The sequence below is a fragment of the Brienomyrus brachyistius genome, unplaced genomic scaffold (assembly GCF_023856365.1).
Source record: "Brienomyrus brachyistius isolate T26 unplaced genomic scaffold, BBRACH_0.4 scaffold32, whole genome shotgun sequence".
NCBI classification, from domain to species: Eukaryota; Metazoa; Chordata; class Actinopteri; order Osteoglossiformes; family Mormyridae; genus Brienomyrus; species Brienomyrus brachyistius.
The window spans coordinates 3,817,038-3,844,035 of NW_026042307.1; the positions used below are offsets into that span (position 1 = coordinate 3,817,038).

At 47.6% G+C, this 26,998-nt stretch overlaps 17 non-coding genes across 17 annotated transcripts; all 17 read right to left on the minus strand.

Moving 5' to 3' along the window:
- Positions 1–15,524: 15,524 nt before the first annotated feature.
- On the minus strand, positions 15,525–15,596 carry trnaq-uug (transfer RNA glutamine (anticodon UUG)). Its single transcript has one exon. It is a non-coding gene; the product is annotated as a tRNA-Gln (tRNA).
- Positions 15,597–16,158: 562 nt separating this feature from the next.
- On the minus strand, positions 16,159–16,229 carry trnag-gcc (transfer RNA glycine (anticodon GCC)). Its single transcript has one exon. It is a non-coding gene; the product is annotated as a tRNA-Gly (tRNA).
- A 686-nt stretch (positions 16,230–16,915) lies between these two features.
- Positions 16,916–16,987, minus strand: trnaq-uug (transfer RNA glutamine (anticodon UUG)). The gene has a single exon. It is a non-coding gene; the product is annotated as a tRNA-Gln (tRNA).
- A 562-nt stretch (positions 16,988–17,549) lies between these two features.
- Positions 17,550–17,620, minus strand: trnag-gcc (transfer RNA glycine (anticodon GCC)). Its single transcript has one exon. It is a non-coding gene; the product is annotated as a tRNA-Gly (tRNA).
- A 686-nt stretch (positions 17,621–18,306) lies between these two features.
- trnaq-uug (transfer RNA glutamine (anticodon UUG)) lies at positions 18,307–18,378 on the minus strand. Its single transcript has one exon. It is a non-coding gene; the product is annotated as a tRNA-Gln (tRNA).
- Positions 18,379–18,940: 562 nt separating this feature from the next.
- trnag-gcc (transfer RNA glycine (anticodon GCC)) lies at positions 18,941–19,011 on the minus strand. Its single transcript has one exon. It is a non-coding gene; the product is annotated as a tRNA-Gly (tRNA).
- Positions 19,012–19,697: 686 nt separating this feature from the next.
- On the minus strand, positions 19,698–19,769 carry trnaq-uug (transfer RNA glutamine (anticodon UUG)). Its single transcript has one exon. It is a non-coding gene; the product is annotated as a tRNA-Gln (tRNA).
- Positions 19,770–20,331: 562 nt separating this feature from the next.
- trnag-gcc (transfer RNA glycine (anticodon GCC)) lies at positions 20,332–20,402 on the minus strand. The gene has a single exon. It is a non-coding gene; the product is annotated as a tRNA-Gly (tRNA).
- A 686-nt stretch (positions 20,403–21,088) lies between these two features.
- On the minus strand, positions 21,089–21,160 carry trnaq-uug (transfer RNA glutamine (anticodon UUG)). The gene has a single exon. It is a non-coding gene; the product is annotated as a tRNA-Gln (tRNA).
- A 562-nt stretch (positions 21,161–21,722) lies between these two features.
- On the minus strand, positions 21,723–21,793 carry trnag-gcc (transfer RNA glycine (anticodon GCC)). Its single transcript has one exon. It is a non-coding gene; the product is annotated as a tRNA-Gly (tRNA).
- Positions 21,794–22,479: 686 nt separating this feature from the next.
- On the minus strand, positions 22,480–22,551 carry trnaq-uug (transfer RNA glutamine (anticodon UUG)). The gene has a single exon. It is a non-coding gene; the product is annotated as a tRNA-Gln (tRNA).
- A 562-nt stretch (positions 22,552–23,113) lies between these two features.
- On the minus strand, positions 23,114–23,184 carry trnag-gcc (transfer RNA glycine (anticodon GCC)). Its single transcript has one exon. It is a non-coding gene; the product is annotated as a tRNA-Gly (tRNA).
- A 680-nt stretch (positions 23,185–23,864) lies between these two features.
- Positions 23,865–23,936, minus strand: trnaq-uug (transfer RNA glutamine (anticodon UUG)). The gene has a single exon. It is a non-coding gene; the product is annotated as a tRNA-Gln (tRNA).
- A 562-nt stretch (positions 23,937–24,498) lies between these two features.
- trnag-gcc (transfer RNA glycine (anticodon GCC)) lies at positions 24,499–24,569 on the minus strand. The gene has a single exon. It is a non-coding gene; the product is annotated as a tRNA-Gly (tRNA).
- Positions 24,570–25,255: 686 nt separating this feature from the next.
- On the minus strand, positions 25,256–25,327 carry trnaq-uug (transfer RNA glutamine (anticodon UUG)). The gene has a single exon. It is a non-coding gene; the product is annotated as a tRNA-Gln (tRNA).
- A 562-nt stretch (positions 25,328–25,889) lies between these two features.
- On the minus strand, positions 25,890–25,960 carry trnag-gcc (transfer RNA glycine (anticodon GCC)). Its single transcript has one exon. It is a non-coding gene; the product is annotated as a tRNA-Gly (tRNA).
- Positions 25,961–26,646: 686 nt separating this feature from the next.
- trnaq-uug (transfer RNA glutamine (anticodon UUG)) lies at positions 26,647–26,718 on the minus strand. Its single transcript has one exon. It is a non-coding gene; the product is annotated as a tRNA-Gln (tRNA).
- Between the last annotated feature and the right edge of the window lie 280 nt (positions 26,719–26,998).

The window sequence follows — 26,998 nt, forward strand, 5'->3', positions numbered from 1 at the left end:
ACTTTATTTTTCTTGTCATGTTTTCTGTGCAGGCAGCATTAGCCTCGGGTAGCTAGCCAGAAGCAGACTTTTTACTGTAAGGCGAAGTCAGCTTATCAAAGTCAACTAAAAAAGAAAAAAAGAATTAGAGCAGTTTTAATTTTTTCCGCATGTTGTCATTTATAAAAAGACCCAAAATGAACACTGCAAGCGGACTACTGCATTACTATAAATTAATTATTGAAACAGTATCTATATAGGAATGATGATCCCAAGGTTTTTGATCCATACAAGCATTTGATGACGTTATAACCGTCATCACTATAAGTGGGTTCCACTGTAATCTATTTTTGTATTATGTCATGCCCCATCCTGGGTAGTTCCCTACCTTGCACCCGTAGCCTCCGGGATAGATTGCAGATCCCTGTGACCCTGAATGGGACAAGTGGTTTCAGAAAATGGATGAATGGATGTTATGTCATGTAATCTTAGAGTATGCTCGAAATTATTACAAAGCTAAACTGATATAAGTTTTACTTGGGTTCTTCAAGTGTCAACAGCTGTGATGTTCAAAATTATTCACATGCAGAAGTTAGAGTTGGCAGGCATACATGGGTTAGAGAATTGTTGATCCTTGTGTGGATTTTCTCTTTTCACTTTGCCCCATGTTGCTCTTCTATGAGGCACACATACAGGTGAGAGCAAACTTGAGGTCAGCCAGTGTGCAGTGCCCGTGGAGCTGGGGGTTAAGGGCCTTTCTCAAGGGTCTACTGACATGTGACTATTCTGCTGAGTGCAAGGCTTGAGCCAGCAACCTTCTGATTACCAAGGCTAAACCTGCTGATCCACACCCTACCCCTATTGTACATGAAATTATAGATTGTACAATTATAGATTGAAGAAGATGTTAGTGAATCACCAAAGGGGGACATGAACTCTTATGCGCTATCGGGATAACGTTTAGGGATGGAGGGGCATCAATAACATTTAAGTGGAGGACAGTAGGAGCCCCCCAACAGATCCACACAGACACACGCACACACACATACTCAGTTCTGCAGCCAGGGAGTAAAGACAGGACATTTATTTCACTGTAAATACCCAGCAGAAAATTAACTAAACACAAAACATACTCAAAAAGCAAAACAACAAAACCAAACAGTGTTACACAGTTTATCTAACTCAATAAAATAAGCAACTAGTCTAAGCATTAGTTTTAAAACATAAAATGCAAGTGGTTGCACTTGCCCCATTACCTAGGGTGTGTTGAACCTACGTGATGGGAGTATAGGCATGCCCCTGCTACACTGTCCAGTCTCCGACCCAAACTACCAGAACAGAACAAGCCTGGACAAACAGGCACATTACAGATGGTAGACAGCTGGAAAAAGCCGTCCTCCTCGGAAGTGAGCTGGATATGATTTGCTGCCAGATATTTGAGGACCGTCCCCTGTTAACAAATTGAGGCATGCACACACAGTGTACACAGACACACACACGATCCGCACGTAAGAGTATGCAGCTTTTATAATCTGAGCATCCATGTTCATTGTTGCAAAGGAAGCAGAGGTACGGAAGGGACATCATCTCATCATAAAGTTTGCCATAAAATTAATTATGCCAAAAATCACTCAGTATGAAGAGGGAAATGGTGGCCTTCAGGGCATGACATTAAAGTGATCAACCACTTGTTTCATTTATAAATATTGGGGTGAAGGACTGTAATGCAATTCAGAACAGCAACGTGGCCAGTAGTGGGTCTTTTGAAGCTTAATTTCAATCAAACCCGACTGTATGAAAGGTTCATTCACCAAGTACATTAATGCATATACAATTTTACTTGATACAAAAGGTACAATTGTGAGGAGACAGACAGACATGACTGTATAGATAATCCTAAAATGCATCCTAAAATTCAGTAAATGCAATAAATATACAGGTAAACACGTATATGGACTGTGTAATGAGTAGAAACTGTAAGACAGAACGGTGTAAGAATGATGAACAATGTAGTGTCAAGGTGCCAATGAGCTAAACTGATGTGCAAAAGGAAGAGAGAGTGCAGTTATGAGCTAAGCTGAAGAGATCACTGTTTGATCGCTACTACAGCTTCTGTAAGGAAGCTTTTGTTGTGCCTAGTGCTTCTGGGTTAATTGCTTGAAAGTGCTTCCTACCTGGAAGGCTGTGGAAAGGATGATGACCAGGATGAGAGGGATTGCTGATGATCTTTTGAGCCAAAATGATAAGTCTAGTCTGGTCAGGATTCTGCACCAATTTAGATGAGATTAGGATGGACTGAATGATAATGACTCAGCTGAGCAGAATCAGCACACAAGTGAAACTGAAAGAGGATGTGAAACAAGCGAATAACAAAAATAATTTCACATGAACAATTACTTTATTTTTCATGGGATAAACATTGTCAGAGGTAATAATTACAATATGAAAATGTAAATGCTGGTCAAGCAGAATTCTTTCCAAACATATAAAAAAATTTAAACTTTGTTTCACATAGAATTGTGATCCCAGTCCAGATCCCATACTGGCTCAATAGGTCACACTGTGACCTCACACTAGTGTTTTTCACAGGGTATGCTGTGCCGCAAGCCTGGTGCTTCTCAGAATAAGCTGCAGGCTGACTGTAATCCAGTACACTGTAAAAAAAATATTTCCTCCTTTCCAATGAAAACTTAGTTGTCTGTCCAGCACAGTTGTTTTATGTATGACAGTTAGATGGTGTTGACTTAATTTTGTAATTAATATTACATCCATTAACTGTTGGCTGTATTATGTAGCGCCCCTTTGTGCATTAAAAGTAACACGGGAGCTACCTTGAATTCTTTTCCCTCTGTACTTATGATATTTAGGGTCCCCTATCCATTCTCTTTAAAGCCCAAACACAAATACATACATCACATTACACAAAAGAACATAATCAACACAGTAAATGGTAATATTTACTCATTTATGACAGTTTATAAAAGACATTTCACTCGGGAGCGAATAATACATTTAACATAAGAACTATACAAACGAGAGGATGCCATTCGGCCCAACAAGCTCGCTTGGGGAGAACTTAACTAATAGTCAGAGTTGTTAAAATCTTATCTAGCTCTGATTTAAAGGAACCCAAGGATTCAGCTTGCACTACGTTATCAGGAAGACTATTCCATACTCTGACTACGCGCTGTGTAAAGAAGTGCTTCCTTAAATCCAGTTTGAAATGTTCTCCCGCTAATTTCCACCTATGGCCATGAGTTCATGTATTTGAACTAATGCTGAAGTAACTATTTGGTTGAACAGCATCCAAACCTGTTAGAATCTTATATACCTGGATCATGTCCCCCCTCAGTCTCCTTTGCTTGAGACTGAACAGATTTAGCTCAAGTAACCTTTCCTCGTATGACATTCCTCTAAGACCAGGAATCATTTTTGTGGCCCTACGTTGCACCTTTTCTAAGGCCACAATGTCCTTTTTAAGATATGGTGACCAAACCTGCACACAATATTCTAGGTGAGGTCTCACCAAGGAATTGTATAATCTTAGCATTACCTCCCTTGACTTATACTCCACACACCTGGAGATATACCCCAACATCCTATTGGCCTTTTTTATTGCTTCACCACACTGGCGAGAATGGGACATGGAAGCATCAACATACACACCAAGGTCTTTTTCATGATCAGCTACCTTTATTTCAGTGGGACCCATAAAATACCTGTACTTTATATTTCTGCTCCCTAGATGGAGTACCTTACATTTGTCTACGTTAAATTTCATCTGTCAGGTATCGGCCCAGTCACTAATTAAATCAAGATCCTGCTGTAGCTGCTGAACCGCTAATTCAGTATCTGCTACACCACCCACCTTGGTGTCATCTGAAAATTTCACCAGTTTACTGTATATATTGGTATCTATATTATTTATGTAAATTAGAAACAATAGTGGTCCTAAAATCGAACCCTGCGGTACCCCACTATGGACGCAGGCCCACTGTGACATTGTGCCTCTTATAACTACTCGCTGTTTCCTATCTGTTAACCAGTTATCAATCCAGGTCGCTATGGTACCCTGTCGCTTAGAGTTTAAGTAGGAGCCTCTTGTGGGGGACAACATCAAAAGCCTTTTGGAAATCTAAGTAGATGACATCATAGGCCTTCTTATCATCAACTTCCTGAGTAGCTTCCTCAAAAAACTCCAACAGATTCGTTAAACAGGATCTACCTCTCCTAAATCCATACTGGCTATCCCGCAAAATGTTATTGGAGTCCAGGTAATCTACCATTTTCTCTTTGATTATAGCCTCCATAACTTTACCAGTTATACAAGTTAGACTGATTGGCCTATAGTTTGACAAATTACTTCTATCCCCTTTTTTGAAAATGGCCGTTATGTTGGCATGCTTCCAATCAGAAGGTACCACACCTTCAGATAAGGATTTTTGAAACAGTAAAGTTAACGGTCGGCAAATAATATCCCTCATCTCTTTTAACACTATAGGTAAGATGCCATCAGGGCCCTGTGATTTATTTATTTTGAGCTTAGCTAGGCTTTGCAAAACATCAGCTTCAGTTATATATATATATATATATATATATATATATATATATATATATATATATATATATATATATATATATTAGTTATAGACGATGCTGGATAGGTAATAACTGGTAAATTACTAAGGTCCTCAACAGTGAATACCCGTGAAAAACTATCATTGAACTCATTTACTATATCAATGTCGTTTACTATAAGACCCTTACTATCCTGCAGATTAGCAATTTCAGGTTTTAGAGCTCTTTTAGAGTTAATATACTGGAAGAAACTTTTAACGTCATCCTTAGCTTCCAATGCAATCATCCTTTTGACATTTCTTTTAGCTCGTCTAATATTTTTTAACTCAGCCTGTAGACTGTCACGCTCGTTACGAGCGCTGGGTGAGGCGCACAGACGGGGCGATGGGCAGAGAGGCAGTCGACCAGGCAAGAGCAGGGTGAACGGGGATTTATTAGTCAGACGAGGACTGGGAAACATCTCACGAATACGTACACTAGGTAACATCAATGACAGACAACAGCTCTCTGCCATTACACCACCTTCTTCTCCACCGCTCTCTTCCTGCGCCTCTCTCAACCTTGACCCTCAGCGCTCATTGGACCACACCTCACCCAAATAAATATATGAATAAATTATAACATGCCCGGTTTACAATAATACAAGATATCAACACAGCACATATACAAACATAAGAATTTCCTTTTTTTTTTTCTTTACCTCAAAAGTTCAACATTTAATACATGAACATAATGAAGAAATACAAAAAAAAAACATTTTTAACAACTGGGTTACACCCTCCCCCTTCTGAACGTCTGCATGTCCCCATCAGACATACTATCCCATATCAAACCTAAGGGCATCACAGATGTTAGAACTCTCTTAATCTAATGTTTCCCTATCTTGATGATAACACCTCTATGTACTATAGTTAAGGGTTGATCTCTCAACCTCCCTGGTTCATCATACGTAAGTTTAATGGTTGGTTTTATTAATTTTTTGGGACGAGTATCTGACCTAACCCTCACTTTTTGTTTGGGCAGCATAACAGTCTCAGACTCTTTCGCTGGTCCCTCCCCATCATCACTAGTGGTAACAGGATCTATATACTGCTCTGAATCATTTTCATGCAAACCCTGGGACTCAGCTTCAGAATCTTCGACTGGGGTAGCATTACCTCCCTCACTCCCATCACTCGGCTGAAGAACATCATCTCTCTTTGGGAAACTACCTATATGCCTAGCACGGCCCTCACTCTGAGGAGGAAACAAGTTGTAAAGGGTGTGGAATATTCAAGGTCAGAGGATGCATCAGAAAACTCCTGATTCAACATGAGTGACTGGCATCTCAGATAAGTCCTTAGTCTGCTTCGGGCGAGTACTGACTTTGGTTCGTAGCCGAACAGGTAATTCTTCCTTCCCATCTGCTGTTGGAACCCTCACATACATTATCTTGTCACTACCCCTCTCATCCTCACGTCTGATCTTAAATACTGGAAGGTTGGGCATCCTTCCTACTACAACATAGGGAGTAGGATTCCATCGACTTTCCTAGCTTGTGCTTCCCTTTTAGCCCCAAATTCCGGAGCAACACCCGGTCTCCAATCTCCAACCTCTGAAATCCAACTTTCTGGTCATAGAGTTTCTTATTTCGCTGGTGTCTCTTGTCTGCAGCTTCGGAAGCAAGCTTATAGGCTTCTGACAAATCCTCCTTCAGCTTACTTACATAGCGAGAATGACACTCATGTTCTATGTTATCTGGAGAGGTTCCAAAGCACAGGTCTACTGGAAGTCTTGCCTCTCGCCCAAACATTAAAAAATATGTTGAGTATCCGGTAGCGTCACACTTTGTGCTGTTATAAGCATGAACCAGGTATCCCACATGCTGACTCCAGTGGTGTTTCTTCTCCTGACCCAGAGTGCCAAGCATTGAAAGCAAGGTTCGGTTGAACCTCTCCAGCTGAGGATCTCCTTGTGGATGATAGCGGGTTGTCCGCGATTTTCTAATACCCATCAGATTCAGGAGCTCTTTGATCAGATGGCTTTCGAAGTCTCTGCCCTGATCGGAATGGATCCTTGCAGGCAGTCCATAATGTACAAAATATTTCTTGACTAAGGTCTTAGCGACAACATGAGCTTTCTGGTTTTTTGTAGGGAAGGCCTGGGTGTACCGCGTAAAATGGTCCGTCACTACAAGCACATTACCTATGCCCTTCGAATCCGGTTCCATGCAAAGAAAATCCATGCAAACGAGATCCATCGGTCCATTCCTCACAATATGATGCAACGGGGCAGCTCTCTGACAAGGGGAATTTCGAATGACTCATTGTCCACAGTTTCTAATGTATTCTTCTACATCTACCGCCATCTTTGGCCAAAAGAATCGGCTTCTCATGAGGTCACTAGCTCTTTCCACCCCCAGGTGTCCCAAATCATCATGCATAGCCCACAGCACTACATCCCTGAACTCTCTAGGCAGGACAAGCTGATGGACTACTTCACCCGACGACCGCCTGCTCAAACGGTATAATAAACCACCTTTCAGAGTTAATTTTCCCATTTCCCTTTTCATCAGTGACTGCTCTAGATCTAGATTGTCATCCTTAGGCCATTTTCCATATTTAACCGCCTGTATAACAGGCCCTATCGTTGCATCCTCTTTCTGAGATCTTCTAAGATCCTGCATGGACATCTGCTTTAAGGATTTCAACTCCAAGTGAGTCGGAAACGCGTAAATGTCCAGAACACTGTCAGGTGAAGCTCCTATCTGGTCTACATACCTCAGTGGGCTAATAGAGGATTCAAGAGCACAAACAGGTTGGCTTAGACTTCACACCAGACTCAGGTATGGTCACCCACTCTGTAGCGTCTTCTTCAGGAATGTTTCTAGATAGTAAGTCAGCATCGATATTGTGACGGCCTGGCCGGTACTGCACATCAAACTCATACACAGACAATGCAGCTAACCACCTGTGCCCGACAGCATTAAGCTTTGCTGACGTGAACACGTAGGTGAGGGGATTGTTATCTGTACGTACTGTGAATTTAGCTCCATACAAGTACTCGTGGAACTTATCAACGACAGCCCACTTCAAAGACAAGAACTCCAATTGGTGGATCGGATAATTCTTCTCAGATGGTTTCAATTTTCTGCTTGCAAAAGCAACTGGGGGCAAGCCCTCTGGATGCTCTTGATATAGTACTGCACCCAGCCCTTTTAAACTAGCATCAACATGCAAAATGTATGGCTTTTGGGGATCAGCAAACGCCAATACTGCAGCATGTGTGAGGCAATTAATAATCTGATGGAAAGCATCTACATAAGAGTCATCCCATCTCTCACCAAAGGGTTCAGATTCTCTCATGTACTGTTTAGACGGATCTATGGCATTTTTCTTGCCCTTCTGAACCGGAGCATACCCTTTGGTGAGCTCTGTCAGTGGACGAACGATGGCAGAATAATTTGCTATAAACCGGCTATAATAACCACAGAATCCTAAGAATGACTGCAAAGTTTTCAAGTTTGTCGGCTGAAGCCAGTTGGTCACTGCCTCAATCTTAGCTGGATCAGTAGAGACACCATTGGCAAATACTTCACCTGTGTCAAGCAAATTTGGCACTTATCTACAGAGATTTTCAGCCCTACTTCTCCAATGCGGTCAAGAACTTTGAGCAACCTCTCTTCATGCTCCTCGAGAGTCCTACCAAAGACAATCAAGTCATCTAAATATACCAGGACCTCCAGTAAGTTCATATCACCCACAGCCTTTTCCATTAATCTTTGGAAGGTGGCTGGAGCTCCTGATATCCCCTGTGGCATCCGTTCGAATTGAAAGAAGCCTATTGGACAAATAAAAGCAGTTTTTTCTTTGTCTTCCTCATCCATGGCTGTCTGGTAATAGTCGCTTCTCAGGTCAAGAACAGAGAACCAACGGCTACCTGACAAGGCATTCAATGCATCATCTATGCAAGGTGTTGTGTATTAGTCTGTGATGGTCCAACTGTTCAGGAGTCTGTAATCTATACAAATTCTTATGGTCCCATTTTTCTTCCTCACAACAACTATTGGGGAGGCATAGGGGCTACGAGATTCTTTTATTATACCAGCCTGCTGGAGTTCCTGCAGATGTTTCCTCACATCTTCAGTATCTGCAGGTGACAGCTGGCGTGAGTGCTGGCGGAAGGGTCTTGAGTCAGACAGTCTGATTCTGTGCTCCACCCGTTTCGTCAACCCAAAATCCCATTCATGCATGGAAAAAACATGAGCTCTTTGAGCCAGTTTCTGACGCATTCGATCTTTCCATTCTTCGGAGACAGGAGAGTCCCCAAAGTTAATCATATTAGCATAAAACCTGGATCACACTGAATCCTTGGAAGGAAAAGTAGCGATAGAATCTACAAGATGAACATGTCCAATAACTGTCCCCTCAGGTATGGCTGTTTCCTTCCATGACTTGTTCTCCACTAAGACTCTGAGACTATTCATTTCTAATGCCCGTCTTGGCATCACCATAGGTTGGAGTAACACACCAGCAGGAAGTGGAGTCACTGGGGAGGCATCCACCATCAGAATCCCCTGGTCAACTGCATGCTTTAACTCAACCCAGCAAACAGCTTGCATCTCTCCACCCAGAGACAAGTTCAAGGGCCTGGACCCTGCCACCTCACACAGCCAACCTCATCTCTGTCATCAGCTATGGAGTCGGTGGTACTGCGCACATCCCGGTCATCAGCATCACAAAACTTTATGCCTAGTGTCTGAGCAATATCCACTCCACTTTCTTTACACTGCCTCACTAACTGTCTAACATAGGTAGCATTAGTCCCCACAATTACTGGTATCTGGTCGGACGTCTTAGGACTAGGACAAATAAGGGCAAGTATAGTCACGGCCTGACTTGTACCCACAATCTCAGCTGGGTATTCTAGATCAACCACAATATAACCTAAGAAGGGGTAACTGACAGTAGATTCGCTCAAACCCCAGATAACGAACCCAGACACTGGCTGGATGGGAACATCAGATAAATACTTCTGGTACCAGAACTCAAAAATAATGGTAACCTGCGAACCACTATCAAGCAACGCAGTGCATGAGTGTCCATTGACTTTCAGCGGTACAAGGCTACGCGGCCCCACCAAGCCTTCCGGGACAAATGCCGTCCCCTGCTTGGTAGCAGCACTGTTTTTGACCTCACAATTATGCTCACCAGCCCTGCTGTTGCCGAGCCGTGGGTTCTTTGAGACCCGTAATGCCTGAATTAGCTTCTTAATCACCTTACCCTGGTATTCAGGGTTCTGGCACTTCACAGCGAAATGCCCATCCTCTCCACAACGATAGCAGAACTGCTCTTTGGAGCCTTTTAATTGCCTCCAAGAAGAGTTAGAGGCCGAATTTGCCGCTTCCACATTTGTGACTATGGTTAAAGCTTCGGCCGCAGTATTCTTTCTGTTAACCTTCTGTTGAAACCGCTTCAATTGTTTTTTTTTACAGCAGCTAATTCCGAATTATGTTGGACCTCATAATGACCTGCTGCGTTCACCAGTACTTGCTCAGTACTCTCCGGCTTACCGGGAACTGGTCGGGTCACTGTGCCCACAATCAAGGTTTTAAGCTCCTTTATTTCCGATTTCAAGGTCTGAATCTCAGCATACTTTGAGTCTACCTTAGATTTGGTTAGTACACTTTACATCGATGAGCTAAGGTTCTTCCTTGAAGCCTCATATTCCTCTTCCTCCCGAATCTCCTTCAATAGCTGATGAAAAGTGGGTGGATCTGCTTTTCTTTGTCTTAAACGGAGATGCATCAGCATTAGGTCCGAAGCAACAGCGCCCCTTAACAGTTGCTCTACCCTCGCTCTATCAGCTGAGCCAACTGGAACACCACCCTTCTTAACCTTTTCCAACGACCGGTCTAAGCGACATAGGAAGTCGGACAGCTTCTCGCCTGATTGCTGCTGCAATAAGCGAAAGGCAAAATACAGGTCGTCTCCAGTCTCTACTGACCCAAATGCATCTTCCAAAGCATCCAAACATTCACCTGCATGGACATCAGGGTTACTCGCTCTCACAGCTTTAATTATCCCTAGCGCCGGCCCCTTAAGGCTTTCCATTAACCTCTGTCTCTTCTCCTTTCCAGAGCAATCACACTCCTCCACCATGAGTCACGCCTGCTCCATCCAGACCTCAAATGGCTCCTCACCTGCTGGGGTGGGCAACAGAGAAAAGACGTAGGCGGCGATAGCCACCAGGCTCAACGGAAGGTCTGGGCTTTTCTAACAGGTCACTAACAGCACGAAGTATGGCCTCTGTGGGATCAGTGGAATGGTCAGGAGCAGAGAAGAGAGTACGAAGTTCCTCTAAGGTCTTCCCCTCTTTCTGTAGGAACCCTACGAGCTTGTGGCCAAAATCATCAGTATCATCTGGCAGAGTTTCACCTACTACTACAATAAGCCAGGGCTCTCCTCCACCAATAGACAGCACTTCCTTTGGAACATTTGCCTCCTTGAGGTTCTCCTTGCATTCACACAAAGCCATCAGCTGACTGTGCTTCACATCAAAAGTCCTACCTCGGACACGAACATGACCCAAACATTTCACAGTCTGGAGAGTATCCTCAATCTCGCTGATGTCCGCGTCATCAGGGATGATCACCATAAGCGTATGAGCCTCAGACAGACCCTCACCATGACACCAACCTTTCAGCTTTGCTACTAACTCAGCTGCATGCGTCATGTTCACCAGTAAACTTTATTTTCCCGGTTGTGAAGTAACTCAATATCTATTTAGCTAAGGACCCTAATCAGATCCCAGCGGTGCCTCCAATTTATGTAGCACCCTTTTGTGCATTAAAAGTAACACGGGAGCTACCTTGAATTCTTTTCCCTCTGTACTTATGATATTTATGGTCCCCTATCCATTCTTTTTAAAGCCCAAACAGAAATACATACATCACTTTACACAAAAGAACATAATCAACACAGTAATACAATAAAATTATTATTAATTAAATATTAAATAATAATATTTACTCATTTATGACATGACATTTCACTCGGGAGCGAATAATACATTTTCATCCCTTTAACTCGAAACGGAATAGTCCCACCCCTCCTGGAGCCGACACCTTATCGTGGTGGAGGGGTTTGCGTGTTACAATGATCCCAGGAGCTATGTTGTCTGGGGCTTTATGCCCCTGGTAGGGTCACCCAAGGCAAACAGGTCCTGGGTGAGGAACCAGATGAAGCGCGGCTCAAAAACCCCTTATGATGATGAAAATATTGGAACCACGTTTTCCCTTGCCCGGACGCGGGTCACCGGGGCCCGCCCCTGGAGCCAGGCCTGGGGGTGGGGCTCAATGGCGAGCGCTTGGTGGCCAGGCCTATACCCATGGGGCCTGGTCAGGCGCAGCCCGAACAAGGCACGTGGGTCCCCCCTCCATGGGAGGGGCCATAGGGGTCGGGTGCGAGGCGATCTGGGCGGCAGCCAAAGGCGGGGACCCTGGCGGTCCGATCCTCGGCTGCAGAAGCTAGCTCTAGGGACATGGAATGTCACCTCTCTGATGGGGAAAGAGCCTGAGCTGGTGCGCGAGGTTGCGAAGTTCCGGCTAGATATAGTCGGACTCACCTCGACGCACGGCTTGGGCTCTGGAACCAGTCTCCTTGAGGGGGGTTGGACCCTTTTCCACTCTGGAGTTGCCCGCGGGGAGAGGCGCCGAGCGGGCATGGGCATACTTATTGCCCCCAGGCTGGGTGCCTGTACATTGGGGTTTACCGCAGTGGACGAGAGGGTAGCCTCCCTCCGCCTTCGGGTGGGGGGACGGGTCCTGACTGTTGTTTGCGCTTATGCGCCAAACAGCAGTTCAGAATACCCACCCTTTTTGGAGTCCTTGGAAGGGATGTTGGAGAGTGCTCCTCCTGGGGACTCCCTTGTTCTGCTGGGGGACTTCAATGCTCACGTGGACAGCGACAGTGAGACCTGGAGGGGCGTGATTGGGAGGAACGGCCCCCCCGATCTGAACCCGAGCGGTGTTTTGTTATTGGACTTCTGTGCTCGTCACGGACTGTCCATAATGAACACCATGTTCAAGCATAAGGGTGTCCATATGTGCACTTGGCACCAGGACACCCTAGGCCGCAGTTCGATGATCAACTTTGTAGTCGTGTCGTCGGACTTGCGGCCGCATGTTTTGGACACTCGGGTGAAGAGAGGGGCGGAGCTGTCAACCGATCACTACCTGGTAGTGGGTTGGCTCCGCTGGTGGGGGAGGAAGCCGGCCAGGCCTGGCAGGCCCAAGCGTATAGTGAGGGTCTGCTGGGAACGTCTGGCGGAATCCCCTGTCAGGGAGAGTTTCTACCTCCAGCAGAACTTCTCCCATATCCCGGGGGAGGCAGGGGACATTGAGTCCGAATGGGCCATGTTCCGTGCCTCCATTGTGGAGGTGGCTGACCGGAGCTGCAGCCGTAAGGTGGTCGGTGCCTGTCGCGGCGGCAATCCCCGAACCTGCTGGTGGACACCGGTGGTAAGGGATGCCGTCAAGCTGAAGAAGGAGTCCTATCGGGCCTTTCTGGCCTGTGGGACTCCAGACGCAGCCGACAGCTACCGGCAGGCCAAGCAGAATGCGGCTTTGGCGGTCGCTGAGGCAAAAACTCGGGTGTGGGAGGAGTTTGGTGAGGCCATGGAGAACGACTTCCGGACGGCTTCGAGGAGATTCTGGTCCACCATCCGGCGGCTCCGGGCGGGAAAGCGGTGCAGCATCAACACTATTTATGGTGGGGATGGTGCGCTGCTGACTTCAGCTCGGGACGTTTTGGGTCGGTGGAGGGAGTACTTCGAAGACCTCCTCAATCCCACCGACACGCCTTCCGATGTGGGGACTTGGGGGTGGACTCGCCTATCTCGGGGGTGGACGTCGCTGAGGTGGTCAAAAAGCTCCTCGGTGGCCGGGCCCCGGGGATGGACGAGATTCGCCCAGAGTTCCTCAAGGCTCTGGATGCTGCGGGGCTGTCCTGGCTGACACGCATCTGCGGCATCGCGTGGACATCGGGGGCAGTGCCTCTGGATTGGCAGACCGGGGTGGTGGTCCCCCTCTTTAAGAAGGGGGACCGGAGGGTGTGTTCCAACTACAGGGGGATCACACTCCTCAGCCTCCCTGGCAAGGTCTATTCGGGGGTCCTGGAAAGGAGGGTCCGCCGGATTGTCGAACCTCGGATCCAGGAGGAGCAGTGTGGTTTTCGCCCTGGCCGTGGAACCGTGGACCAGCTCTATACTCTCAGCAGGGTTCTGGAGGGTTCATGGGAGTTTGCCCGACCAGTCTACATGTGTTTTGTGGACTTGGAAAAGGCATTCGACCGTGTCCCTCGTGGGGTCCTGTGGGGAGTGCTCCGGGAGTATGGGGTATCGGGCTCCCTTTTAAGGGCGGTTTGGTCCCTGTATGACCGGTGCCAGAGTTTGGTCCGCATGGGCGGCAATAAGTCAGACTCGTTTCTGGTGAGGGTTGGACTCCGTCAGGGCTGCCCTTTGTCACCGATTCTGTTCATAGTTTTTATGGACAGAATTTCTAGGCGCAGCCAGGGCGTTGAGGGCGTCCGGTTCGGTGACCTCAGGATTAGGTCTCTGCTTTTTGCGGATGATGTGGTTCTGTTGGCCTCATCGAGCCGTGACCTTCAGCTCTCACTGGAGCAGTTCGCAGCCGAGTGCGAAGCGGCTGGGATGAGAATCAGCACCTCCAAATCCGAGACCATGGTTCTCAGCCGGAAAAGGGTAGAGTGCTCTCTCCGGGTTGGGGATGGGGTCCTCCCCCAAGTGGAGGAGTTTAAGTATCTCGGGATCTTGTTCACGAGTGGGGGAACGATGGAGCGAGAGATCGACAGGCGGATCGGTGCGGCGTCAGCAGTCATGCGGGCGCTGCATCGGTCTGTCATGGTGAAGAGAGAGCTGAGCCAAAAGGCGAAGCTCTCGATTTACCAGTCGATCTACGTTCCTACCCTCACCTATGGTCATGAGCTTTGGGTAGTGACCGAAAGAACGAGATCGCGGGTACAAGCGGCCGAAATGAGTTTCCTCTGCAGGGTGGCTGGGCTCTCCCTTAGAGATAGGGTGAGGAGCTCAGTCATTCGGGAGGGACTCAGAGTAGAGCCGCTGCTCCTCCGCATCGAGAGGAGCCAGATGAGGTGGCTCGGGCATCTGATCAGGATGCCTCCGGGACGCCTCCCTGGGGAGGTATTCCGGGCATGTCCCACTGGGAGGAGACCCCGGGGAAGACCCAGGACACGCTAGAGAGACTATGTCTCTCGGCTGGCCTGGGAACGCCTCGGGGTCCCCCCAGAGGAGCTGGACGAAGTGGCCGGGGAGAGGGAAGTCTGGGTCTCCCTGCTGAGGCTGGTGGCCCCGCGACCCGACTCCGGATTAAGCGGGAGATGATGGATGGATGGATGGATGGATGGTCTTAACAGTTATGTGATGCAAATACATAAGACGAGCTATAAACCGAAAGCAGGGAAAAATTCCTTAAACAAAAACGCAGTGATGACTCATTTCACACAACTCGTAACATCAGCGGAATTGAAAAATTGAAATGAACTCTGGGACCTTCTAGTGGAGGTGCTGCTTCAGGATACCTGACAACTCCGTCGACTTTGCCAGTCCAATTGCTGCAGAATTGTCAGCTAAGAGAAATGTGTGTATCCTCCATTTCTTTCGCTCACCACGACACAGGTGAATGTGGCATATCTGTGTTCTTATAATCACGTCTGACACTTTCATTTTCTTTACCTCTGATCTCCAAGCACTCCCACCACCGGGAGAAAGAGAAAGCATGACCCGTACGGGGATCGAACCCATGACCTTGGCGTGATTAGCACCACGCTCTAACCAGCTGAGCTAACCGGCCAAGCGGCAGAAAAGGTCGGCTACATCACATGCAAAAAGTGCAAAAGAAATGTTTTTGAGCCAGAGTGCGCCATGGGGCGCAAAACTGAGCCCATGATAGGTCCCACCGAGATTTGAACTCGGATCGCTGGATTCAAAGTCCAGAGTGCTAACCATTACACCATGGAACCAGCTGGTGCATTGCAGCCCAGGCGGAGACGAGCTCCAAAACGCATGTCACGTGCTGCCAAAACCCGGGATTGAACCAGGGACCTTTAGATCTTCAGTCTAACGCTCTCCCAACTGAGCTATTCCGGCACATTCGTGAGCTCCACTCTTGCCGTTTTCTGCCTCTTTCTTTGGAGCCCATCTCCCCACCTGAGCCACATGCCGTGAATGTCGACCTTAAGCAGCAGCAAGCTATGAAAAGTGTCCGATTTTAAGCCATAGTACGGTACACGAGTCAGGTGAGAGGCTCTTCTCAAGCTAACAAGAGACTGTTGCTCAACAAAGACAATATGTCAGACAGTGGAATGTGTGAGAAAGTGCAGAGATGCAAGGATGGGCAAGAAGGTGGTCAGAAGTGTGAAGCTGAGATGCCTCTGTGTAGTTTTTAGCTAGGGGAACTGTAATGAGCCAGCCTCAGGGCTCCGCTTGCCAGGGGTTGAGCGGAAATGTGGAGTACCTGTCTTGAGATAAGACTGAATTAGCTGGAGTTCAGCGCTGAGTGTACAGTCGTTAAAAGAGCAGCTTTGCATTGGCCGGGAATCGAACCCGGGCCTCCCGCGTGGCAGGCGAGAATTCTACCACTGAACCACCAATGCAAACACACGAGACCGACTTTCCGCCGAAAGACCGGAAAAATTCCTAAAGCAGAAACGGAGTGATGACAGCTCATTTCACACAACTGTTAAGATCAACGGAATATTTATAAATTGAAATGCTTGAAGCACAAGAACTCTGGGACCTTCTAGTGGAAGTGCTGCTTCGGGATACTTGACAACTCCGTCGACTTTTCCAATAAATGCCTCGAAAAAAGCTAGTTCCATCAGAAAGTTGTAAAGAGCATCAGAAGGCAGCACGGTTTTACAACGCGGGTTGGATTTTTCTTCAAGAACTACTACGCTCTTTGAGCAAATTGTGTATGTCAACGTATACTTTGCCAGTCCAATTGCTGCAGAATTGTCAGCTAAGAGAAATGCGTGTATCCTCCATTTCTTTCGCTCACGACGACACAGGTGAATGTGGCATATCTGTGTTCTTATAATCACGTCTGACACTTTCATTTTCTTTACCTCTGATCTCCAAGCACTCCCACCACCGGGAGAAAGAGAAAGCATGGCCCGTACGGGGATCAAACCCATGACCTTGGCGTGATTAGCACCACGCTCTAACCAGCTGAGCTAACCGGCCAAGCGGCAGAAAAGGTCGGCTACATCACATGCAAAAAGTGCAAAAGAAATGTTTTTGAGCCAGAGTGCGCCATGGGGCGCAAAACTGAGCCCATGATAGGTCCCACCGAGATTTGAACTCGGATCGCTGGATTCAAAGCCCAGAGTGCTAACCATTACACCATGGAACCAGCTGGTGCCCTGCAGCCCAGGCGGAGACGAGCTCCAAAACGCATGTCACGTGCTGCCAAAACCCGGGATTGAACCAGGGACCTTTAGATCTTCAGTCTAACGCTCTCCCAACTGAGCTATTCCGGCACATTCGTGAGCTCCACTCTTGCCGTTTTCTGCCTCTTTCTTTGGAGCCCATCTCCCCACCTGAGCCACATGCCGTGAATGTCGACCTTAAGCAGCAGCAAGCTATGAAAAGTGTCCGATTTTAAGCCATAGTACGGTACACGAGTCAGGTGAGAGGCTCTTCTCAAGCTAACACGAGACTGTTGCTCAACAAAGACAATATGTCAGACAGTGGAATGTGTGAGAAAGTGCAGAGATGCAAGGATGGGCAAGAAGGTGGTCAGAAGTGTGAAGCTGAGATGCCTCTGTGTAGTTTTTAGCTAGGGGAACTGTAATGAGCCAGCCTCAGGGCTCCGCTTGCCAGGGGTTGAGCGGAAATGTGGAGTACCTGTCTTGAGATAAGACTGAATTAGCTGGAGTTCAGCGCTGAGTGTACAGTCGTTAAAAGAGCAGCTTTGCATTGGCCGGGAATCGAACCCGGGCCTCCCGCGTGGCAGGCGAGAATTCTACCACTGAACCACCAATGCAAACACACGAGACCGACTTTCCGCCGAAAGACCGGAAAAATTCCTAAAGCAGAAAGGGAGTGATGACAGCTCATTTCACACAACTGTTAAGATCAACGGAATATTTATAAATTGAAATGCTTGAAGCACAAGAACTCTGGGACCTTCTAGTGGAAGTGCTGCTTCGGGATACTTGACAACTCCGTCGACTTTTCCAATAAATGCCTCGAAAAAAGCTAGTTCCATCAGAAAGTTGTAAAGAGCATCAGAAGGCAGCACGGTTTTACAACACGGGTTGGATTTTTCTTCAAGAACTACTACGCTCTTTGAGCAAATTGTGTATGTCAACGTATACTTTGCCAGTCCAATTGCTGCAGAATTGTCAGCTATGAGAAATGCGTGTATCCTCCATTTTTTTCGCTCACCACGACACAGGTGAATGTGGCATATCTGTGTTCTTATAATCACGTCTGACACTTTCATTTTCTTTACCTCTGATCTCCAAGCACTCCCACCACCGGGAGAAAGAGAAAGCATGGCCCGTACGGGGATCGAACCCATGACTTTGGCGTGATTAGCACCACGCTCTAACCAGCTGAGCTAACCGGCCAAGCGGCAGAAAAGGTCGGCTACATCACATGCAAAAAGTGCAAAAGAAATGTTTTTGAGCCAGAGTGCGCCATGGGGCGCCAAACTGAGCCCATGATAGGTCCCACCGAGATTTGAACTCGGATCGCTGGATTCAAAGCCCAGAGTGCTAACCATTACACCATGGAACCAGCTGGTGCATTGCAGCCCAGGCGGAGACGAGCTCCAAAACGCATGTCACGTGCTGCCAAAACCCGGGATTGAACCAGGGACCTTTAGATCTTCAGTCTAACGCTCTCCCAACTGAGCTATTCCGGCACATTCGTGAGCTCCACTCTTGCCGTTTTCTGCCTCTTTCTTTGGAGCCCATCTCCCCACCTGAGCCACATGCCGTGAATGTCGACCTTAAGCAGCAGCAAGCTATGAAAAGTGTCCGATTTTAAGCCATAGTACGGTACACGAGTCAGGTGAGAGGCTCTTCTCAAGCTAACACGAGACTGTTGCTCAACAAAGACAATATGTCAGACAGTGGAATGTGTGAGAAAGTGCAGAGATGCAAGGATGGGCAAGAAGGTGGTCAGAAGTGTGAAGCTGAGATGCCTCTGTGTAGTTTTTAGCTAGGGGAACTGTAATGAGCCAGCCTCAGGGCTCCGCTTGCCAGGGGTTGAGCGGAAATGTGGAGTACCTGTCTTGAGATAAGACTGAATTAGCTGGAGTTCAGCGCTGAGTGTACAGTCGTTAAAAGAGCAGCTTTGCATTGGCCGGGAATCGAACCCGGGCCTCCCGCGTGGCAGGCGAGAATTCTACCACTGAACCACCAATGCAAACACACGAGACCGACTTTCCGCCGAAAGACCGGAAAAATTCCTAAAGCAGAAAGGGAGTGATGACAGCTCATTTCACACAACTGTTAAGATCAACGGAATATTTATAAATTGAAATGCTTGAAGCACAAGAACTCTGGGACCTTCTAGTGGAAGTGCTGCTTCGGGATACTTGACAACTCCGTCGACTTTTCCAATAAATGCCTCGAAAAAAGCTAGTTCCATCAGAAAGTTGTAAAGAGCATCAGAAGGCAGCACGGTTTTACAACACGGGTTGGATTTTTCTTCAAGAACTACTACGCTCTTTGAGCAAATTGTGTATGTCAACGTATACTTTGCCAGTCCAATTGCTGCAGAATTGTCAGCTATGAGAAATGCGTGTATCCTCCATTTTTTTCGCTCACCACGACACAGGTGAATGTGGCATATCTGTGTTCTTATAATCACGTCTGACACTTTCATTTTCTTTACCTCTGATCTCCAAGCACTCCCACCACCGGGAGAAAGAGAAAGCATGGCCCGTACGGGGATCGAACCCATGACTTTGGCGTGATTAGCACCACGCTCTAACCAGCTGAGCTAACCGGCCAAGCGGCAGAAAAGGTCGGCTACATCACATGCAAAAAGTGCAAAAGAAATGTTTTTGAGCCAGAGTGCGCCATGGGGCGCCAAACTGAGCCCATGATAGGTCCCACCGAGATTTGAACTCGGATCGCTGGATTCAAAGCCCAGAGTGCTAACCATTACACCATGGAACCAGCTGGTGCATTGCAGCCCAGGCGGAGACGAGCTCCAAAACGCATGTCACGTGCTGCCAAAACCCGGGATTGAACCAGGGACCTTTAGATCTTCAGTCTAACGCTCTCCCAACTGAGCTATTCCGGCACATTCGTGAGCTCCACTCTTGCCGTTTTCTGCCTCTTTCTTTGGAGCCCATCTCCCCACCTGAGCCACATGCCGTGAATGTCGACCTTAAGCAGCAGCAAGCTATGAAAAGTGTCCGATTTTAAGCCATAGTACGGTACACGAGTCAGGTGAGAGGCTCTTCTCAAGCTAACACGAGACTGTTGCTCAACAAAGACAATATGTCAGACAGTGGAATGTGTGAGAAAGTGCAGAGATGCAAGGATGGGCAAGAAGGTGGTCAGAAGTGTGAAGCTGAGATGCCTCTGTGTAGTTTTTAGCTAGGGGAACTGTAATGAGCCAGCCTCAGGGCTCCGCTTGCCAGGGGTTGAGCGGAAATGTGGAGTACCTGTCTTGAGATAAGACTGAATTAGCTGGAGTTCAGCGCTGAGTGTACAGTCGTTAAAAGAGCAGCTTTGCATTGGCCGGGAATCGAACCCGGGCCTCCCGCGTGGCAGGCGAGAATTCTACCACTGAACCACCAATGCAAACACACGAGACCGACTTTCCGCCGAAAGACCGGAAAAATTCCTAAAGCAGAAACGGAGTGATGACAGCTCATTTCACACAACTGTTAAGATCAACGGAATATTTATAAATTGAAATGCTTGAAGCACAAGAACTCTGGGACCTTCTAGTGGAAGTGCTGCTTCGGGATACTTGACAACTCCGTCGACTTTTCCAATAAATGCCTCGAAAAAAGCTAGTTCCATCAGAAAGTTGTGAAGAGCATCAGAAGGCAGCACGGTTTTACAACGCGGGTTGGATTTTTCTTCAAGAACTACTACGCTCTTTGAGCAAATTGTGTATGTCAACGTATACTTTGCCAGTCCAATTGCTGCAGAATTGTCAGCTAAGAGAAATGCGTGTATCCTCCATTTCTTTCGCTCACCACGACACAGGTGAATGTGGCATATCTGTGTTCTTATAATCACGTCTGACACTTTCATTTTCTTTACCTCTGATCTCCAAGCACTCCCACCACCGGGAGAAAGAGAAAGCATGGCCCGTACGGGGATCGAACCCATGACCTTGGCATGATTAGCACCACGCTCTAACCAGCTGAGCTAACCGGCCAAGTGGCAGAAAAGGTCGGCTACATCACATGCAAAAAGTGCAAAAGAAATGTTTTTGAGCCAGAGTGCGCCATGGGGCGCAAAACTGAGCCCATGATAGGTCCCACCGAGATTTGAACTCGGATCGCTGGATTCAAAGCCCAGAGTGCTAACCATTACACCATGGAACCAGCTGGTGCATTGCAGCCCAGGTGGAGACGAGCTCCAAAACGCATGTCACGTGCTGACAAAACCCGGGATTGAACCAGGGACCTTTAGATCTTCAGTCTAACGCTCTCCCAACTGAGCTATTCCGGCACATTCGTGAGCTCCACTCTTGCCGTTTTCTGCCTCTTTCTTTGGAGCCCATCTCCCCACCTGAGCCACATGCCGTGAATGTCGACCTTAAGCAGCAGCAAGCTATGAAAAGTGTCCGATATTAAGCCATAGTACGGTACACGAGTCAGGTGAGAGGCTCTTCTTAAGCTAACACGAGACTGTTGCTCAACAAAGACAATATGTCAGACAGTGGAATGTGTGAGAAAGTGCAGAGATGCAAGGATGGGCAAGAAGGTGGTCAGAAGTGTGAAGCTGAGATGCCTCTGTGTAGTTTTTAGCTAGGGGAACTGTAATGAGCCAGCCTCAGGGCTCCGCTTGCCAGGGGTTGAGCAGAAATGTGGAGTACCTGTCTTGAGATAAGACTGAATTAGCTGGAGTTCAGCGCTGAGTGTACAGTCGTTAAAAGAGCAGCTTTGCATTGGCCGGGAATCGAACCCGGGCCTCCCGCGTGGCAGGCGAGAATTCTACCACTGAACCACCAATGCAAACACACGAGACCGACTTTCCGCCGAAAGACCGGAAAAATTCCTAAAGCAGAAACGGAGTGATGACAGCTCATTTCACACAACTGTTAAGATCAACGGAATATTTATAAATTGAAATGCTTGAAGCACAAGAACTCTGGGACCTTCTAGTGGAAGTGCTGCTTCGGGATACTTGACAACTCCGTCGACTTTTCCAATAAATGCCTCGAAAAAAGCTAGTTCCATCAGAAAGTTGTAAAGAGCATCAGAAGGCAGCACGGTTTTACAACGCGGGTTGGATTTTTCTTCAAGAACTACTACGCTCTTTGAGCAAATTGTGTATGTCAACGTATACTTTGCCAGTCCAATTGCTGCAGAATTGTCAGCTAAGAGAAATGCGTGTATCCTCCATTTCTTTCGCTCACCACGACACAGGTGAATGTGGCATATCTGTGTTCTTATAATCACGTCTGACACTTTCATTTTCTTTACCTCTGATCTCCAAGCACTCCCACCACCGGGAGAAAGAGAAAGCATGGCCCGTACGGGGATCGAACCCATGACCTTGGCATGATTAGCACCACGCTCTAACCAGCTGAGCTAACCGGCCAAGTGGCAGAAAAGGTCGGCTACATCACATGCAAAAAGTGCAAAAGAAATGTTTTTGAGCCAGAGTGCGCCATGGGGCGCAAAACTGAGCCCATGATAGGTCCCACCGAGATTTGAACTCGGATCGCTGGATTCAAAGCCCAGAGTGCTAACCATTACACCATGGAACCAGCTGGTGCATTGCAGCCCAGGTGGAGACGAGCTCCAAAACGCATGTCACGTGCTGCCAAAACCCGGGATTGAACCAGGGACCTTTAGATCTTCAGTCTAACGCTCTCCCAACTGAGCTATTCCGGCACATTCGTGAGCTCCACTCTTGCCGTTTTCTGCCTCTTTCTTTGGAGCCCATCTCCCCACCTGAGCCACATGCCGTGAATGTCGACCTTAAGCAGCAGCAAGCTATGAAAAGTGTCCGATATTAAGCCATAGTACGGTACACGAGTCAGGTGAGAGGCTCTTCTTAAGCTAACACGAGACTGTTGCTCAACAAAGACAATATGTCAGACAGTGGAATGTGTGAGAAAGTGCAGAGATGCAAGGATGGGCAAGAAGGTGGTCAGAAGTGTGAAGCTGAGATGCCTCTGTGTAGTTTTTAGCTAGGGGAACTGTAATGAGCCAGCCTCAGGGCTCCGCTTGCCAGGGGTTGAGCAGAAATGTGGAGTACCTGTCTTGAGATAAGACTGAATTAGCTGGAGTTCAGCGCTGAGTGTACAGTCGTTAAAAGAGCAGCTTTGCATTGGCCGGGAATCGAACCCGGGCCTCCCGCGTGGCAGGCGAGAATTCTACCACTGAACCACCAATGCAAACACACGAGACCGACTTTCCGCCGAAAGACCGGAAAAATTCCTAAAGCAGAAACGGAGTGATGACAGCTCATTTCACACAACTGTTAAGATCAACGGAATATTTATAAATTGAAATGCTTGAAGCACAAGAACTCTGGGACCTTCTAGTGGAAGTGCTGCTTCGGGATACTTGACAACTCCGTCGACTTTTCCAATAAATGCCTCGAAAAAAGCTAGTTCCATCAGAAAGTTGTAAAGAGCATCAGAAGGCAGCACGGTTTTACAACGCGGGTTGGATTTTTCTTCAAGAACTACTACGCTCTTTGAGCAAATTGTGTATGTCAACGTATACTTTGCCAGTCCAATTGCTGCAGAATTGTCAGCTAAGAGAAATGCGTGTATCCTCCATTTCTTTCGCTCACCACGACACAGGTGAATGTGGCATATCTGTGTTCTTATAATCACGTCTGACACTTTCATTTTCTTTACCTCTGATCTCCAAGCACTCCCACCACCGGGAGAAAGAATGACCCGTACGGGGATCGAACCCATGACCTTGGCGTGATTAGCACCACGCTCTAACCAGCTGAGCTAACCGGCCAAGCGGCAGAAAAGGTCGGCTACATCACATGCAAAAAGTGCAAAAGAAATGTTTTTGAGCCAGAGTGCGCCATGGGGCGCAAAACTGAGCCCATGATAGGTCCCACCGAGATTTGAACTCGGATCGCTGGATTCAAAGCCCAGAGTGCTAACCATTACACCATGGAACCAGCTGGTGCATTGCAGCCCAGGCGGAGACGAGCTCCAAAACGCATGTCACGTGCTGCCAAAACCCGGGATTGAACCAGGGACCTTTAGATCTTCAGTCTAACGCTCTCCCAACTGAGCTATTCCGGCACATTCGTGAGCTCCACTCTTGCCGTTTTCTGCCTCTTTCTTTGGAGCCCATCTCCCCACCTGAGCCACATGCCGTGAATGTCGACCTTAAGCAGCAGCAAGCTATGAAAAGTGTCTGATTTTAAGCCATAGTACGGTACACGAGTCAGGTGAGAGGCTCTTCTCAAGCTAACGCGAGACTGTTGCTCAACAAAGACAATATGTCAGACAGTGGAATGTGTGAGAAAGTGCAGAGATGCAAGGATGGGCAAGAAGGTGGTCAGAAGTGTGAAGCTGAGATGCCTCTGTGTAGTTTTTAGCTAGGGGAACTGTAATGAGCCAGCCTCAGGGCTCCGCTTGCCAGGGGTTGAGCAGAAATGTGGAGTACCTGTCTTGAGATAAGACTGAATTAGCTGGAGTTCAGCGCTGAGTGTACAGTCGTTAAAAGAGCAGCTTTGCATTGGCCGGGAATCGAACCCGGGCCTCCCGCGTGGCAGGCGAGAATTCTACCACTGAACCACCAATGCAAACACACGAGACCGACTTTCCGCCGAAAGACCGGAAAAATTCCTAAAGCAGAAACGGAGTGATGACAGCTCATTTCACACAACTGTTAAGATCAACGGAATATTTATAAATTGAAATGCTTGAAGCACAAGAACTCTGGGACCTTCTAGTGGAAGTGCTGCTTCGGGATACTTGACAACTCCGTCGACTTTTCCAATAAATGCCTCGAAAAAAGCTAGTTCCATCAGAAAGTTGTAAAGAGCATCAGAAGGCAGCACGGTTTTACAACGCGGGTTGGATTTTTCTTCAAGAACTACTACGCTCTTTGAGCAAATTGTGTATGTCAACGTATACTTTGCCAGTCCAATTGCTGCAGAATTGTCAGCTAAGAGAAATGCGTGTATCCTCCATTTCTTTCGCTCACCACGACACAGGTGAATGTGGCATATCTGTGTTCTTATAATCACGTCTGACACTTTCATTTTCTTTACCTCTGATCTCCAAGCACTCCCACCACCGGGAGAAAGAGAAAGCATGACCCGTACGGGGATCGAACCCATGACCTTGGCGTGATTAGCACCACGCTCTAACCAGCTGAGCTAACCGGCCAAGCGGCAGAAAAGGTCGGCTACATCACATGCAAAAAGTGCAAAAGAAATGTTTTTGAGCCAGAGTGCGCCATGGGGCGCAAAACTGAGCCCATGATAGGTCCCACCGAGATTTGAACTCGGATCGCTGGATTCAAAGCCCAGAGTGCTAACCATTACACCATGGAACCAGCTGGTGCATTGCAGCCCAGGCGGAGACGAGCTCCAAAACGCATGTCACGTGCTGCCAAAACCCGGGATTGAACCAGGGACCTTTAGATCTTCAGTCTAACGCTCTCCCAACTGAGCTATTCCGGCACATTCGTGAGCTCCACTCTTGCCGTTTTCTGCCTCTTTCTTTGGAGCCCATCTCCCCACCTGAGCCACATGCCGTGAATGTCGACCTTAAGCAGCAGCAAGCTATGAAAAGTGTCCGATTTTAAGCCATAGTACGGTACACGAGTCAGGTGAGAGGCTCTTCTCAAGCTAACACGAGACTGTTGCTCAACAAAGACAATATGTCAGACAGTGGAATGTGTGAGAAAGTGCAGAGATGCAAGGATGGGCAAGAAGGTGGTCAGAAGTGTGAAGCTGAGATGCCTCTGTGTAGTTTTTAGCTAGGGGAACTGTAATGAGCCAGCCTCAGGGCTCCGCTTGCCAGGGGTTGAGCGGAAATGTGGAGTACCTGTCTTGAGATAAGACTGAATTAGCTGGAGTTCAGCGCTGAGTGTACAGTCGTTAAAAGAGCAGCTTTGCATTGGCCGGGAATCGAACCCGGGCCTCCCGCGTGGCAGGCGAGAATTCTACCACTGAACCACCAATGCAAACACACGAGACCGACTTTCCGCCGAAAGACCGGAAAAATTCCTAAAGCAGAAACGGAGTGATGACAGCTCATTTCACACAACTGTTAAGATCAACGGAATATTTATAAATTGAAATGCTTGAAGCACAAGAACTCTGGGACCTTCTAGTGGAAGTGCTGCTTCGGGATACTTGACAACTCCGTCGACTTTTCCAATAAATGCCTCGAAAAAAGCTAGTTCCATCAGAAAGTTGTGAAGAGCATCAGAAGGCAGCACGGTTTTACAACGCGGGTTGGATTTTTCTTCAAGAACTACTACGCTCTTTGAGCAAATTGTGTATGTCAACGTATACTTTGCCAGTCCAATTGCTGCAGAATTGTCAGCTAAGAGAAATGCGTGTATCCTCCATTTCTTTCGCTCACCACGACACAGGTGAATGTGGCATATCTGTGTTCTTATAATCACGTCTGACACTTTCATTTTCTTTACCTCTGATCTCCAAGCACTCCCACCACCGGGAGAAAGAGAAAGCATGGCCCGTACGGGGATCGAACCCATGACTTTGGCGTGATTAGCACCACGCTCTAACCAGCTGAGCTAACCGGCCAAGCGGCAGAAAAGGTCGGCTACATCACATGCAAAAAGTGCAAAAGAAATGTTTTTGAGCCAGAGTGCGCCATGGGGCGCAAAACTGAGCCCATGATAGGTCCCACCGAGATTTGAACTCGGATCGCTGGATTCAAAGCCCAGAGTGCTAACCATTACACCATGGAACCAGCTGGTGCATTGCAGCCCAGGCGGAGACGAGCTCCAAAACGCATGTCACGTGCTGCCAAAACCCGGGATTGAACCAGGGACCTTTAGATCTTCAGTCTAACGCTCTCCCAACTGAGCTATTCCGGCACATTCGTGAGCTCCACTCTTGCCGTTTTCTGCCTCTTTCTTTGGAGCCCATCTCCCCACCTGAGCCACATGCCGTGAATGTCGACCTTAAGCAGCAGCAAGCTATGAAAAGTGTCCGATTTTAAGCCATAGTACGGTACACGAGTCAGGTGA